The following is a 17772-nucleotide window of genomic DNA, read 5'->3' as shown; positions in this document are numbered from 1 at the left end:
ATGCAGTTCACCAAATACTGCTCAACAAATAAATGCTTGGTGGTGTGTGTGTGTGGGGTGGAGAACTCCCTCACAAACTTTCACATACAGACACACCAGATCCATGACAGCTGAACAATGAAATTGTTAATAATTTCTGATTACAGACATATTTTGGCTTTATGTAACTAGAATATATGTGATTTGCTTGAGATTTCCCACATATACCATGTGATCTGAACGTTGGGGAAGATTAGAAGCACAAAGAAAATTCAGAGTAAATGGAACTCCATACCCACTGTAAAATATAATTAATAGTGTCTGCTTTAGTCATCCATTAACAGATGAAACAATTTTTCTTGAACACATGACAACATTTTATAAGCTCAAATGCCCTGTGTTTTGCCACATGTAAAAGATACCAACAGACCATTAGAATTAGGAGTCACCAAACATAAATCTACATTTAAAAGATGTGAGGTTGAGCTGTTGCTAGACATTTTATAAATAGAAATCAATATTTTAGCAGACTGATTCATGGAAACTGAACATACTTTTTTCAAGCAGATATAAAAAAGGCAGAAGCAGCAGTTTCTTTTAAAGGGATATTTTTGAAAAGTCCTGTCAAATAATGAGATTCTATGTTTTATGATATTTCTGGAAGCCAGTCTTCTATCTCCTGGTTGTTAAATTTCACTTACTTGAATGATTATTAAATCTAAGCTGCCATTAAAGAGCAGGGTGAGTTGTTATGAAATGATTAATAGGGTCACAAAGCTTAATACAAATACGGTACCTAGATTATGGTACCCATACTCGATTTTTCCCCACTTCCCAGGTAAAAGCTGTAAGCCTCTGATAATGTGAGAAAGCAGCTATGGATAGGCCTCATATGCATTCTTATATAGAGCCTAGGTGCATGTGTCTATTTTTTAAACAAAATTTGGGCATATACTCAAGGCCAGTTAAGTCTGCTAGGGTTACCACTATTTCTTCTATAAATATTTTCTGTCACCCATTATGTGATATCAGAAGTCAGCTGGGGTGGAGAAAAAATGCTGAAGAAATGAAGCACAGTGAGATAATGGATGGAAATGGGGCATATGTAATGAAAACCTCTCTTAAAGGATATTGTGGATTTATATATATATATATAGTAGTTTTGATTTCTGGGCTGCTTGCCAATTTTTATTCTTCCAGCAGTGTTTTGGTTATGTGTGACCTTGGAAGGAGTTGTTCTAATCTCCTTTTAATTAATGGTTACCCTCAGCTGCCTTGATTGGTTCTTCCAGAATGCCCATTTTTGGTTTGTCATTAGCCAGCTGAAGGGGATTTATACTGTTCCCCAAACCGTTTGTTTTATACACTGTCTTTTTGGCAAGAAGCCGTCCTGCTTCCTGGCTGGTGATTAGGGTATGATGTAAGTCTTATTAGTTAGTTATATTTTAGAACGTTATTGTTTTCCTTGCACCAGTCTGTTTTAAACTACCTGCCAGCTCAATAAAGTAATATTTTTGCTTATCTTTGGGTTGTGCTGCCTTGTCTGTCACTGTAAAGAAAACGCCTTGCTCTGCCTCAAGCCAGAGGGGAGTTAGGTTGTTACAGCATATTTTAGTTTCTTTTGACTGCATACTTTATTTTGTCTAAAAGAAGACACCCACATACCCCATTGGAGAATCCTTGGAAAGCAGGGAGAACCCTTAGAATGGCAGGAAGTAAACAGTGGGGTCCCATGGAGATTGGTATTGGGATCAGCGGTATTTATTTTATTAATAAATGATTTGGAATGGGGGATGAGCAGTATAGTGGCCAAGTTTGCAGATCATAAGAGATTATTCAGAATGCTGAAACCCAGAGCGGATTGTGAAGAACTACAGAAAGATCTATTAGGAAGAGTCATTGCTCACTCTTCACAAACAAACACAAACCACCATAAAATTCATGGAAGTTTGTGGCAGTTCTTCAGTTCATGAATTTCAGTTCGCAAACCACGAACCAGCCAGAATTCATCATGAACTTATGTTTGTGAGCTGGTTCATGACCATCCCTAATAGTTATTGTTTCCAGTTTAAAAACTGTGAATAATAATATAGTAATATTTGATTCCGTTATTACAGAAACCAGTTCTAGTTTTTAAAATTAGAAAAAGAACTGACATAACTTCCTCCTCTTATAAAATGTCATTCATGTTTGATTCAGTGATGTGATGGGGTCTGATGCTTCCTTGAGGAGTATTTATATTGAAAAAAGTGGGAAAAGGTGTGAGACTAGGGCTACTGATAATTTCTCAGAGAATGTGTTCAACAGATTAACATGCTTTGCTTGACATTATCAGACTATGAGCTGATCAGAGATATATTCAGACTGTGTCAAGCAACTTGAACAACTGTCAAGCACTAAGTCTGTAGCTACCTGCTGGTCAGAAACAGACACCCAGGGAATCATGGGGTCAGCTTAGAATTTAATTCTTATCTATCCCATCCCTTTAGTCAAATAGCTGCATAGAGGAGCTGCAAAATGAAGATTCTTCTGCCCTTCCAAGCTGAATAGGAACAGATGCAATGTTTTAATACCTAAATTTTGAAGCAGAAAGCATTTGTTTCTGTCCCTTACCTCCAGCTTGGCAGGCATAGATGCAATGTTTTTAATCACTACATTGCAAAAAGGAGAGGAGAAAGATTTAGTTTCTCTCTTTTTCTCTACAGTCTAAGCTGATAGCTTGGGCTGAAGAGAAGAAAGAGGAATCAGTTGGGTTAGTCATCTCCTCCCTCTAAATTTGCTGCAATTCAGCAAGTGTGGAAGGCAACAAAGTTTCTAGAATGGGGAATTAAGAAAACCTGACTTTCAACTGACCAGCTGGGAGTAAGCTGCTTATCTATCTCCCCCCCCCCCACAAAAAAATACTGGATACAAAGAAAGTCCCAGCTGATCCTTCTTCAGTTGAGTGAGTCAGCATTTGATGGCTGCAAGTAGTCTGTCCTGTGAATACACATGTGAACTGTTGATCATCTTGTGGATTAATTGACTGCCTGATTGCCACTGGCAAATGGAAATCAACTGAACTGACAAGTGCTCAAGTATACTTATATAAGACTGGCAAGTAAAGTTATTTCATGAGTAATTCATTTTTATAATCCCCACCTTTGCCTCTCCTTTGTCTTCTAATTTTACCCTTAGTCTCTGAAGCTGTGGTACATTTGCAGTTATTTCCTAATCTCATCCATGTTTTTTTCCCTCCTGTAGTTATTATGACCCCTTTCCAAACTCAAATTCATCTTTCAGCTTGGACATCCTTTTGAGTTCTTTCAACCTTTTCTGTGTAGTGCCTTGGTGGAGCCAAACGAGATTGACCGTAGAGACTAGGACAGGGACTAGGTAATAATAGCAGAGCCACAACTACAAAATGGATACCAACAAGTAGTTGTTCCAAACCTGTGGGGCTGCCACAAATAAAGCCTTCATGTTGCTCAGCCAGACCATGACAGCAGCTATGGGATATTAATCTCTTCTCTGTGGTACTGGGTCAATCTGTCTCCACTAGAGTCACTGGACATTTTATCATTGGTTATACTGTATACTTTGAATTCCACCCCATAAAACTTCACAGCTTTTATTAATATTTTTTTAAATTGCAATTGTTAAAATCCTCTGTAGCATGAAGAATTATTTACCCAAGTGAATATCTACTTTCTGGTAGAATGTGTTAGCCTGACAATTAAGCACCTATTATATTCCTTCCCCCCAAAAAGAAACCCCCCCTACAATCCTGTAATACTGTGAAACATAATTTATTTTCCACCATAGAACATTTAATAGTGTAGTGATTCTGCCTTTATTTGCCTATTATTTTAACACAGTTAAAACAATGTTTTATTACTTATAGTTTCATGTGATTTCTCTCTCCCTTTCCCTCTGTTTATCTCTATGTGTGGTGATGGCGCCATCACCATTTCCTAAAACTGTTTCTCTCTTTGTTGAAATGTTTTAATGCTTCAGTTGGCAAGAAGGCTTTGTGTGTGATTAAATGAATAATCTAGGAAAGAATGGCACATCGACCCCAGACTGAATCAAGTCTGGCTGAAAACAATATTCTTGGCCAGCATGAATGGTCCATGTCTCTAGTTTGGCTGCAGGGCATGCGGCACCCTAGGCAGACTTACTGCCTATGTGCTTCTAGGCTGACCCCTCCCCTTTTCCCTGTGGTGCCACAATGCAGCACCATGCCCCACTCCACTCTGCCCTCCTATCACGTTCTCAGGGTGCAGGCAGACAGGAGTCCAAAGGCAGTCCAAGGTCAAAGTCCAGGAAGTCAAGCAGGAGACAAGTCACCAATGCAGAATCACAAACTGGAATCAGAAGTCAATTTCCAAAAGCCAAAAGGTCAGGGTGCCAAGGAAATCAAGCAGGTCAGGATCAGGAAGAAGTGTGGATGAAAGGCAGAGAATAGACTTGTTGCTTCCACAAGGTTACCCGGTCCTGGGTGGGAGCTATATGAGGGTCTCAATCAGCCTGCTCCCTGGGTGGCAGTGACTCTGCTAGAACTCAGGGCTGAGAGATCTGAAGCATCAGCATGCCTCTTGTCTTCGCTCTGAAAGTTCTTTCTGGAGCCTGCTTCAAACTCTTGAGATGGGAGGAGGAAAGCTTGGAGGAGACTGATCTTCAGCAGCTGACACTGGTGCCTGGAGAGTGATTGATGGGCCAGCTGCTGTTTGTTCAGCTGAGGAACTGGCTGGCAACACTTCCAGGTCTGTTAACCCTTCCAGCTTCTCCTCGTCAGGGCTCATGACACTATCCTCCCCCCTGCAGGACCCCCCCCCCCCACAGACAGGCCAGGCCGGTCAAGGTAGTCCATGTGGAACGGCTGCACAAAGTCAGGGGCGTGTAGGTTGTCTGCGGGTTCCCATGAACGGTCCTTGGGGCCATAGCTTTCCCAGTCCATGAAGTACTGGATTCGGGAGTCCAGGAGCTGGTGGACCTTGTATTTTTCCTCATCATCAACCAGGACAGGAGGAGGCAGTGCTGGAGGTGGCGGTCAGATGGGATCCGGTGGTGTAGCAGGAACAAGGAGGTACCGAGGTTGATTTGGTCTGTTATCAGGTAAGGTCCTGCAAAGCAAGGGTCCAGCTTGCAAGACCGGCCAGGCCGATGCAGGTAATTGGTGGAGAGCCAGACGTGGTCCCCAAGCTTCAGACCCCCACTGTCGCTTTCGGTCAGCGGCTGTCTTGTAGGCCTCTTTAGCCTGTTGGACCTGTTCTCGGAGCAAGTCCTGGAGAGCCCAGAGTTCCTGCAGATGCACATCAGCAGCAGGAACTGCTGTGGGGCGCAGGACTGCAGAAAAAAGAAGCGAGGGTGGAACCCATAGGTGGCAGCAAATGGGGTCTGTTGCATGGATGCATGTATGGCGTTGTTGTAGGCAAACTCGGCCGGGGTAGCAAGGCAGCCCAATCATCCTGCTGGTAGCTGGTGTGACAACGCAGGTATTGTTCCCGTGTGGCATTGGTACGTTCGGTCTGCCCATCCATTTGGGGATGATACGCTGAGGACAAATGCACCTGGATGCTAAGCTGGAGTGCAGGGCTTGCCAGAATCAGGAGGTGAACTGAGGGCCTCGGTCTGAGATCAAGTGTGCCGGGAGCCCATGCAGGCGAAAGACTTGTTGGAGGTAGAGCCAAGCTGTTTCAGGAGCCATGGGCGGCTTGGGACATGGAACAAAGTGAGCCATCTTGCTGAAGAGGTCCACCATCACCAGGATGTGCCCCTTGGACCTGGGGAGCTCAGTGATAAAGTCCCAGGAAGACGGTGTTCCGGGTTCCTGCAGGCGTAGGTAGGGGATGCAAAAGCCCTGGGGGCTTGGCCGGTACATCCTTGGCCCACCAGCAAATCTCACAGGAACTGACATAGCGGGCCACGTTGGCATGGAAGCAAAGTCACCAGAACTCCTGTGTGAGCAGGAGCAGGGTCTTGTGTTGGCTGAAGTGCCCTGAAGGAGGGGAGTCGTGGGTCAGGTGGAGCATGTCAGCCCAGAGGGGCCCCAGAGGCACGTATAGGCGCCCACGGTGAGGAAAAGACCTTGGCGGGTAGAGAGGTCCCCAGCTGGGCCGTCTTGCACTTCCAGGAGGCATTGCTGAGCCCAGGGGTCTTGGGCATGGCTGGTCTGGATGTCTGCAGCCAAGGTTGGGTGAGTTGTGGTGGCAGTGAAGATGAGCCCAGTTGGGGTCTCCTCCGTAAGAGGCACAGCATACTCTGGTTTTTGGGAGAGGGCGTCCGCTTTCCGGTTCTGGTTCTGCGGATATAGGTAATCCAGAAGTCAAACCGGGAAAAGAAGAGGGACCACCAGATCTGATGCTGGGTGAGGCATCGAGCACTCTGTAGATGCTCCAAGTTCCAGTGGTAAGTCAGGACCTGGACGGGGTGGCGGACCCCTTCAAGGTGATGCCTCCAAACCTCGAAGGCGATCTTGATGGCCAGGAGTTCCAGCTCCCAGATGATGTAGTTGCACTCAGCTGCCGTGAGTAGCATGCGCAGGGTTGTAGCGGCTGGGAAGGGTCCTTCCGCTGGGATAGCACTGCGCTGAGGGCCATGCTGGAGACATCGGTCTCTACTGTGAATGGCAACTGCGGGTCTGGGTAACGCAGGAGCAGCTCAGTGGTGAAGCAGGTTTTCAGGGTGGTGAAGGCATGGTCTGTCTCTGGAGTCCAGTGAAATGGCTCTTTGGGCAGGAGGAGCTGGGTCAGAGGCGTGGTTACATTGGCATAGGCAGGGATGAACTGGCGGTAATAATTGGAAAAGCCAAGGAACCGCTGTACATCCTTGCAGTTCTGCGGTGTCTGCCAGATCAGGACTGCCTTGATGTGATGATGATGTGGCCAAGGAACTCGACGACTGTTAAGTCGAAGGCACACCCTTTCTCTAGCTTGGCGTAGAGACCATGCTCGCGCAGGCATTGCAGGACCTGGCGGATGTGCCCTGCGTTCTGGGTTGGGCTTTGGGAATAAATTAAAATGCCATCTAATTAAATGATCACACAGCGGTTGAGCAGGTCACGGAAGATGTCATTCACCAGCCTTTGGAAGACAGCGGGAGTGTTGGTCAGGCCGAAGGGCATCACAAGATACTTGTACTGGCCATAGCAGATCCCGAAAGTCATCTTCCATTCGTCTTCCATTCGTCTCCTGTGCAGATCCGCACCAAGTTGAATGTGCCCTGGAGGTCCAGCTTGGTATAGACCCGGGCCCCCTTAAGGCGATCCAGTAGTTCTGGGATCAGTGGCAAAGGGTAGTGGTCCCAGACGGTGATTTTGTTCAGGGCCTGGTAGTCATTGCAGGGCTGGAGCTTGTCGCCTTTTTTCTTGACAAAGAGAACAGGGGCAGACAGTGGGGACGTGGATGGCTGGATGAAACCCTGTTCCAGGTTTTTGGCAAGGAAGTCCCACAGGGCTGCTAGCTCTGGTTCAGGAATAGGGTAGAGCCGTCCCATAGGCAGGGGTGCCCCTGGTACCAAATTGATGTTGCAGTCATAAGGCCGGTGCAGGGGAAGCTGGTCGGTCCCCTTTTCCTCGAAGACATTTGCAAAATCTGTGTAGGCCGGGGAAAGTAGAGGACCAGCAGCCGAGCGGCGGCGGCCAGGATGGCCGACTGAGCCTGGTAAGTACAAGGGTCCAGGGGACATGGCTAGGTGCCCCAAGTCAGGGGGTCCACTCAGACTTGGGGCTGGTCTTTTACTGGCGGCAGTGGCACGGTACTGGGCTGGGTGCGCTTGGCGGGGCAGCCAGAGGAGAACTGCCCCATCCCTCCACAGTGCAGGCTTTTTCCTAGGGGTGAGCCACGGCCGTGCAGCCCCAAGTTGCATGGGCTTGGGGTCGTCAGTCTCAGGGCTGGTGTGCATTGGGGTTGTCACCGTCGCTAGGCGGTGGGGCAACTGAGAGGGATGGGTGCTGCTTCGCACTTGGCGGCGGCTTTCCAGGCGGCCATTGATGTGGAAACACAGCATGATTAGGCTTTGCAGTGTGGCCGGTTGGTCTGCTCGTGCAAGCTCATTAAGGACTTCATCAGCCAGTCCCTCCGGATACTGGACCATGAGGGCAGCCTCATGCCAGGCCAGGTCTTGGGCCAGAAGCTTGAACTCGGTGGAGTACTGGGAAATCGAGTCGCTACCCTGCTTCATGGTTCGGATCTTCCGATTGGCAGTGGCTGCTTGCTGGGGATTAGCAAAGCCTACCGCCATATGATCCAGAAAGCCCTGGTAGTCAGTCAGCAGGGGAGATGGGGTTAGAAGCAAGGGGGTAGTCCATTTAGCTTCCTGCCTCTTTAAGAGGCTGACAATGAAGCATACCTTGCTCTTGTCCTTGGGGAAGTCTCTGGCACGTAATTCAATATACAGTCTGCACTGTGCCAGGAATGCAGGAAACTCCTCCACCTTCCCAGTGAACTTCTCTGGTGGAAGCACCGGTCACTTGGGTGGGGCAGCGACAGTGGCTTGCTGCTGCTGTTGCAGGTGAGCTACTATTTGAGTGAGGTGCTGTACCTGAGTGAGCAAAGCTGCTAGCTGCCCAGAGCCTCCGCTTGCCTCTTCATCCATCTTGTGGAGTGAGTGTAGGTGAAAGCAATCTGTCAAGTTCTCAGGGTGCAGGCAGGCAGGAGTCCAAAGCCAGTCCAAGGTCAAAGTCAAGGAAGTCAAACAGGAGACAAGTCACCAATGCAGAATCACAAACCGGAATCAGAAGTCAATGTCCAAAAGCCAAAAGGTCAGGGTGCCAAGGAAATCAAGCAGGTCAGGATCAGGAAGGAGCGTGGATGAAAGCCAGAGAATAGACTTGTTGCTTCCACAAGGTTACCAGGTCCTGGGTGGGAGCTATATGGGAGTCTCAATCAGCCTGCTCCCTGGGTGGCAGTGACCCTGCTAGAACTCAGGGCCGAGAGATCTGAAGCATTGGCATGCTTCTTGTCTTCGCTCTGAAAGTTCTTTCTGGAGCCTGCTTCAAACTCTTGAGATGGGAGGAGGAGAGTTTGGAGGAGATTGATCTTCAGCAGCTGACACTGGTGCCTGGAGAGTAATTGATGGGCCAGTTGCTATTTGTTCAGCTGAGGAACTGCCTGGCAACTCTTCCAGGTCTGTTAACCCTTTCAGCTCCTCCTCATCAGGGCTCATGACACCCCCCAAGCGCTCAGATGCCAGCCTCATGCTTACCTCCGCTTTGGCGGGCATCAGAATAGCACTCTCAATGGCAAGTAGAATGAGCAAAGCCTTGTTCTGCTCTCTATTAAGAGACAGCATTATTCATGAGGCTGGTGTCTGAGAGTGCCAGGTGGGCGGTGGCTTGCCCGCTGCTACCTAACTGCCTCACAGCAATTAGGCATTTGTCCTGGGTGCCGGGAGAGGGGAGAGAGAGCCCAATTCGGCACACGCCCACCTGGTGCTCTAGGCAAATGCCTAATTTGCTTAGTGGACGAGCCAGCCCTGTTTGGCTGCTGAAATGCTGCAGGTCATCTGGGTAATGATGCTGGATCTCTCTTTTCTGGATGAGTTCTTTCCTTCTGGCCAGCTGATTAGTCGCAGGGAGGTAGGGACTCAGAACAGTGGATACCCCACCTTCATCAGTGGAACTGGGAACAGTAACCCCCATCCAGGCTTTTTCCAGCCTCTTCCTCTACATCATAGAATCATAGAATTATAGAATCATAGAGTTGGAAGGGACCTCTAGGATCATCTAGTCCAACCCCCTACACAATGCAGGAAATTCACAAACAGCTCCCCCTAAATTCACAGGATCTTCATTGCTGTCAGATGGCCATCAAGCCTCTGTTTAAAAACCTCCAAGGTTTCTCACCACCTCCTGAGAAAACCTGTTTCAGTGAGGAATCGGTCTAATGGTCAGGAAGTTCTTCCTAATGTTGAGCCAGAAACTATTTTGATTTAATTTCAACCCATTGGTTCTGGTCCTACCTTCTGGGGCCACAGAAAACAATTCCACACCATCCTCTATATGACAGCCTTTCAAGTACTTGAAGATGGTGATAATATCACCTCTCAGCTGCCTCCTCTCCAGGCTAAACATCCCCAGCTCCTTCAACCTTTCTTCATAGGACTTGGTCTCCAGACCCCTAACCATCTTCGTTGCCCTCCTTGGGACCCGTTCCAGCTTGTCTATATCATTATTAAACTGTGGTGCCCAAAACTGAACACAATACTCCAGATGAGAACTTACCTGAGCAGAGTAAAGCAATACCATCACATCACGCGATCTGGACACTATACTTCTGTTGATACAGCCCAAAATTGCATTTGCCTTTTTAGCCACCACATCACACTGTTGACTCATGTTCAGCATATGATCCACTAAGACCCCTAGATCCTTTTTGCACATACTACTGCTAAGACAAGTCTCCCCGATTCTATAACCATGCATTGGATTTTTCCTACCTAAATGCAGAACTTTACATTTCTCCCTGTTAAAATTCATTTTATTGGTTTTAGCCCAGTTTCCCAGCCTGTCAAGGTAATCCTGTATCCTGTTTCTATCTTCTTCTGTGCTTGCAACCCCTCCCAACTTTAGTATAACCTGCAAATTTAATAGTTTGCATAGTTTAATAGTTTGCAACCCCTCCCAATTTAGTATCATCTGCAAATCTATTCCTTCATCCAAATCATTTATAAAGATGTTGAACAAAAAAGGTCCGGGGCAGGTCCTTGAGGCACTCCACTTGTCACTCCTCTCCAAGAGGATGAGGAACCATTCACAAGCACTCTTTGGGTGCATTCTGTCAACCAGTTACAGATCCACCTAACGGTAACAGGATCCAAACCACATTTTTATTATTATTATTATTATTATTATTATTATTATTATTATTATTATTATTATTATTATTATTATTATTATTATTATTATTATTATTTTCACACATGCTACTGCTAAGATATGTTTCCCCCATCCTATAACCATGCATTGGATTTTTCCTACCTAAATGCTGAACTTTACATTTCTCCCTGTTAAAATTCATTTTATTGATTTTAGCCCATAATAATAATAATAATACCTTTTATTTATATCCCGCCCTCCCCACACAAGCAGGCTCAGGGCTGCTCACAACATATAAGTGCAATACAATAAAATCATACATAGCAATAAAATCATCATAAATCAATTTACAGGTTACATTAAAATTAACATTAAGGTGCTAAAATAGATCTTTCATAAGTTAGTAGGAAAAGTTCAGTAGGAAAAAACATAGACAGCGACACTATCTTGACTCGGTATGGGTGAAGGCTATTTTGAAGAGGTAGGTCTTACAGGCCCTGCAGAATTCGTCTAAACATCGCAGGGCCCGTACCTCCTCCGGGAGTTGATTCCACAGCAGTGGGGCCGCAATGGAGAAGGCCCGATCCCGGGTGGTCTTTAATCTGCCCTCCCGTGGCCCAGGGATATTTAGCTGGTGCTTTCCAGCTGACCTCAGCGCTCACTGGGGCTCATATGGGGAGAGACGGTCCCTCAGGTAGGTGGGCCCTCGGCCATATAGGGCTTTAAAGGTCATGACCAGCACCTTGTAACGGACTCGGTACACCACTGGCAGCCAGTGCAGTCCGCGCAGCCCTGGCTGCATGTGCTCCCATCTTGGGAGCCCCAATAGCAACCTAGCCGCCGCGTTCTGCACCAGCTGCAACCGCCGAGTTCGGCACAAGGGCAGCCCCATGTAGAGGGCATTGCAGTAATCCAGTCTCGAGGTGACCGTAGCATGAATCACCATTGCCAGGAAGGGGGCCAACTGCTTTGCCCGACGGAGATGAAAAAACACGGACTTGGCAGTGGCCGCTATCTGTGCCTCCATTGATAATGAAGGCTCCAGAAGAACCTTCAAGCTCCTGACCCTGTGGGCCGCTTTCAGCGGCACACCGTCAAGAGCTGGCAAGGGGATTTCCCTTCCCGGGGCACCGTGACCCAAGCAAAGGACCTCCGTCTTCGCTGGATTCAGCTTCAGCCCACTCAGCCTGAGCCAACCAGCCACGGCCTGCAATGCAAGGTCCAGGTTTTCTGGGACACAGTCAGGTCGGCCATCCATTAATAGATAGAGCTGGGTGTCATCTGCATATTGATGGCACCCAAGCCCAAACCTCCGAGCGATCTGAGCAAGGGGGCGCATGTTGATGTTAAACAACATCGGAGAGAGAACTGCCCCTTGTGGCACTCCACACACTAGTGGGTGCCTCCGGGACAGCTCTCCCCCAATTGCCACCCTTTGTCCCCGACCATCAAGGAAGGAGGAGAGCCACTGTAAGGCCGACCCCCTAATCCCTGCGTCGGCGAGCTGGCGGGCCAGTAACCGACGGTCGACCGTGTTGAACGCAGCCGACAGGTCTAGCAGCATCAGCACCGCCACGCCGCCTCGATCCAGATGCCGCTGGAGGTCATCCACCAAGGCGACCAGCACTGTCTCCGTCCCATGGCCTGGACGAAAGCCGGACTGGCAGGGGTCTAAGGCGGAAGTGTCATCCAAAAAACTTTGTAGCTGTAGCGCCACTGCCCTCTCAATAACTTTACCTAAAAATGGTAAGTTCGAGACTGGTCGGTAATTCGCCAATTCGGCCGGGTCTGCTGTACTTTTTTTAGGAGGGGGCGGACCATAGACTCTTTCAATGATGTTGGAAATTGCCCTTCCAAGAGGGATCTATTTATGATATCCCGTACAGGATATCTAAGTTCCCTCTGGCAAGATTTAATTAGCCAGGAGGGACACGGGTCAAGATCGCAAGTTGTAGGGCGCACAGTAGAGAGAATTCCGTCGACTTCCCCTAGGCTAAGTGTGTCAAAGTGGTCCAAGGTAAGATCAGAGGACAGGCACGGAGCCTCGGGTTCTTGTACTGCATCTAATGTGGCGGGAAGATCCTGGCGGAGCGATGAGATTTTATCTGCAAAAAATTTCACAAAAGCCTCACAGCCTATTTCCAATTCCCTCATATTTGGTCTGCCTTGAGGCAGAGTGGTCAAATTCTCAACTATCTTAAATAATTGTGCCGGGCGCGAATTTGCAGACGCAATCCTAGATGGCAATTTGACTGCCATCTCATAAGACTTCATAAACGTTCTGTAGGATGTTCTCGTCGCTTCATCACGAGTATGCCGCCACCGCCTCTCTAGTCGTCTGAGTCCCTGTTTCAGCTGGTGTAACTCCGAGGTGTACCACGGAGCCAGCCTATTATGGGGGTGCAGAGGACGCCGGGGAGCGATTTCGTTGATGGCCCTGGATAGCCTGTCATGCCAGGCCTCTACCAGGTCATCAAGGGAATCGCTAGGGGGCCAGCGATCCCACAGAGCCATTTGGAACCGCTCCGGGTCCATCAGGCTCCGCGGGCGAGCCAAAATAGGCTCGCCGCCCATACAGGGTCGGGGCGGCGCACCCACATGAGCCTTGAGGGCCAGGTGATCCGACCATGGTACCGCTTCTACAGCGATATCGTCCACCAGAATCCCGGACGCAAAGGTCAGGTCTAACGTATGGCCGGCCTGATGCGTGGGAGTGGTAACAAATTGGGAGAGTTCCAGTGTTGCCATGGAAGACACTAGGTCCAGTGCCTGATTTGAGGCCATGTCATCTGCATGGACATTGAAGTCACCCAAGACCATAAGCCTTGGGAACTCCAATGCCCACCCTGCCATGGCCCCCATCAGGGCCGGTAAGGCACTGGCCGGTGCGTTAGGTGGACGGTACACCAGCCAGATCGCCAACCCCTCCCCCACATCCCATGCCAGACCGGCGCATTCCAGACCATCGATCCTTGGGGCTGGGAGAGCCCTGAAGGCGTAACCCTCCCATATGAATAGCGCCACCCCCCCCGCCCGTTTGTCCATAATTGGTGAAAGACCGAGTAGCCCGGGGGCACCATCTGGAAGAGAGCCACCATCTCTCCATCACGCACCCAGGTCTCGGTCACGCAAGCCAGGTCCATATCCTGTTCAAGCAGGAATTCCCTGAGGATCGAGGTCTTATTATTTATGGACCTGGCATTACATAACACCAATGACGGAGACGGGCTTTCCCTCTTAGCCCCACTACCTGCCACCGTCAGGATGGCCGCAGTCACATCGTCCCCGCCACCTTCGTCGGCTCCGTCTGTAGCTCTGTCTGAAGTGTGCCAGGAGCTGTGCCTTGTCCTCGTTTCCGTCGCCATGCACGGCGCTTCCCGCTCTCCACAGCCACTCCGCGCACTCCAGCCAGCGGTCCCCCGCTCTCTCCGGCCGTTCCGCGCACTCTAGCCCGCGGCCGCGTCTCGTCTCCATGCCGGCCCGATCGGCGGCAACACCCCAGCTTGTCCCTTGTGCAACAGAGGAGCCACCGTGGTCTTGGTATCATTTGCATAGGATCTAGGGGTCTTAGTGGATCATACGCTGAACATGAGTCAACAGTGTGATGTGGTGGCTAAAAAGGCAAATGCAATTTTGGGCTGTATCAACAGAAGTGTAGTGTCCAGATCACGTGATGTGATCGTATTGCTTTATTCTGCTCTGGTAAGACCTCACCACATTTTAAGAAGGATATAGACAAGCTAAAACGGGTCCAGAGGAGGGTGATGAAGATGGTGAGGGGTCTGGAGACCAAATCCTATGAGCAAAGGTTGAAGGAGCTGGGGATGTTTTGCCTGGAGAAGAGGAGGCTGAGAGGTGATATGATCACCATCTTCAAGTCCTTGAAGGGCTGTCATATATAGGATGGTGTGGAATTGTTTTCTGTGGCCCCAGAAGGTAGGACCAGAACCAATGGGTTGAAATTAAATCAGAAGAGTTTCCGGTTCAACATTAGGAAGAACTTTCTGACAGTTAGAGCGATTCCTCAATGGAACAGGGTTCCTCGGGAGGTGGTGGGCTCCTCTTCCTTGGATGTTTTTTTTTTTCAATTTTAAATTTTTATTAGAATAATAACATATATAACATTTAACAAACATCAACTATAACACTAACAAACATAGAGTCTATCCATGAGCCATCACATTACTAAACATGCCAAGCATAGTGTTGTTCTAATATAAAGCAAAATTTAAGTACTTGTCCGGCAATTTACACAGTGTATTTTGTTCAGATTGTACAAAACAGAGGCTAGTTAGCCACCTGACAGCAATGAAGATCCTGTGAATTTTGGGGGAGGTATTTTTGAGTTTCCTGCATTGTGCAGGGGTTTGGACTAGACGATCCTGGAGGTCCCTTCCAACTTTATGATTCTAATATAAGAAAAGAACTGTTTTTTGTTGTTTTTAGCATCTTTGGCCAGCCTAAGCTCATACTGAGCTTTAGCTTTCCTAACTTTTCACAAGAAAAGCCAAAGTTAGCCCCACCCCCAGCAAAGCTAGCCCCGCTCCCCGAAAAGCATGACCTCTGCTCTGCTTCCTTCCTTTCCCCATCTCTCTGTTGTGCAGAGAAAAGCTAGCCTTGAAGACTGACACAGGCTGCAAAGCCTGCACTCCATTTGGCTTCCTTCCTTCCCGCATCTCTCTGTTGTGCAGATAAAAGCTAGCCTTGAAGACTGACACAGGCTGCAAAGTCTGCGCTCCATTTGGCTTCCTTCCTTCCCCTGTCTCTGTGTTGTGCAGAGAGGAGCTGGGCTGTCTCTCCTTCCTTCTCCCCCCTCCCAGTGTTTGAGAGAAAAGCTGGTGTCCACTGGCACTTTAGACCTGACCAGCTGCCACCAAGTGTGCCAGCTGTGGAGACCAACACGAGCGACGGGACTTCCCCTACCGCAACTGAGGTAGCGAAAGCCAAGGGGCGAGACAGAGTACTCACGCGGGTCCTCGACTGGGTGGTGAGGGGCTGGCCTACAAGACCCATGAAGTGTTCTTCATGGTATGAGCTTTCCTGTGCCTTGCAGTATGTTCTTTTGGGGAGATTTCCCCAGGAGGCCTGGACGGCAAAGAAGGATGTGTGTGTTTTTTTTTCAGCTGGGAGGGGTGGGGAGTGGGCATTCCAGTAGCTATTTTTTTTTTTACCAAATGACCCCTGGGCAGAATTGTTGCTGACTGAGGTCATCTGATGGTGAGCGAGGCTTTTTTTTTCTTTGCCCCCCCCTTCTTTCTTTCTTTCTTTCTTTCTTTCTTTCTTTCTTTCTTTCTTTCTTTCTTTCTTTCTTTCTTTCTTTCTTTCTTTCTTTCTTTCTTTCCTTCCTTGCAAGTGATGCTCTGTCTGTATTCTTAGTGCTGGGAGGAGCGAGGGAAGCAACAGTGGGAGGGCTTCTAGTGCCCTGGCCTCACTGGTGGACATTCTGGAAGTGATATCACAGGAAAGGTGGAGTTTTGGTTCAGTGTGCCCCAGAAGTGACATCACTTGGCCCTTGACAACACAGAAAATGACATAATTCCTGTCTCCCAGCTCCACCCCCAAAGTCTCCTGGCTCCATCCCCAAATTTTAGTGGGCCACGAAGGAGAAGTGTAAAAATAACCAGACCATGGGAAAGAAAAGTTTGGGAAACCCTGTTCTGGAGGTCACCGTGACAGCAACTTCTGGGCAGAAGAGCCCACCTTTGCTTTCTCAATTTTAGAATACATTTTAAGTCTTCCCATTGCCACAATTCAATCAGAGTAGCAGCATGCACATAATTAAGACTTGTCTGCCCCTTATGTTGATGTCAACAGCTTTATTTGGCTCCTGCTGTGACCATGTGGTTTCCTTGTGTATATGTGTGTGTGAGAGAGTGTAAATAGCAAGAGCTTAAACAGTACTATCCTCTAGGCAAACCAGTGTTTGCTCTGAATTCACTAAAAGCACAGCCTGGCTGCCTTTTAGTTAGAATTAGCCACCTACCTTAAGATTTGTAATATATGAGGGGTAAAAATAGTCTGATGTTGACTATGCTTAGATTTATTAGTAGTACTGGAGGGAAAAGCAAAACATTAGAGCATTAATTGTTAAAATTTCTTGGTAATAGCAACAACAGCAAAGCGGTGTATCTCTCTCTCCCCCCTCCATTATATTAACATTATTTGGCTCATTAATAACACAGAGGTGTGGAGATTGCTTTGAGCTTGGTAAGATAATATTATGTCTGTCCAGCAACAAGTCAAGTATAAACAAATTAGAAATATTTAAAACTGCTTATCAGGAGTCAAAACAAGAGTTTGTATTGAATATGGGCTATTTTCAGTATAGTCACATATTAAATAAACAAGTTCATACTGTATCTACATGTGTGCAGCATTTTAAAAACATTTTCTTTCAAAAACCAAATATTTGCTTTAATAGCAGGCAGAGTCTTTGCTGTAGACTTAAAAGGCTCACAAGAGACTAATTTGTACCAATCAAAACCCCAGTTTTTCCTACCATTGCTTGATGAGCATAAAATGATTGTCTCCTTCCTATTTTACCCTGCTGCCTTGCAACATTCATTCCTCAGTCTAACACAGAGGTTCCCAAACTTTTTTGGCCTAATCCCCCTTTTCAGAAAAAGAAAATACTCAGCACCCCCCTGGAAATCTTCAGCTCCAGCTAGCGCAATGGGAAGGTGCCACTACCGAGCCTCTTTCTACCCAAAAGCAGTAAAATGGGGCACTTTTCTGAGCAAAAGCTCCCCTGCCCAGTGTAGCAAGAGGAAAGGGACCAACAAGACAGGAGCTGGCAGAGAGAAGCCAGTGAAACACCATAGAGCAACCTCAGGCTGGTGTGCCCTCCTGGTGAGATAAAACCTTTGCCAGAGCAGGTCCCAGGAAACATGTTTGCCCCACCACCAGGCATGGCAGATGGAGTTCAGGGGCAATTGGATTTGGTCATCCCTGGGAACAGACAGGTCCTTCCAACAGGTTTTCAGGGTCTCCAGCTT

The sequence above is a fragment of the Heteronotia binoei genome, chromosome 7 (assembly GCF_032191835.1).
Source record: "Heteronotia binoei isolate CCM8104 ecotype False Entrance Well chromosome 7, APGP_CSIRO_Hbin_v1, whole genome shotgun sequence".
NCBI classification, from domain to species: Eukaryota; Metazoa; Chordata; class Lepidosauria; order Squamata; family Gekkonidae; genus Heteronotia; species Heteronotia binoei.
The sequence above is the reverse complement of the archived record's forward strand: the minus strand, read 5'-3'. Positions refer to the sequence as shown.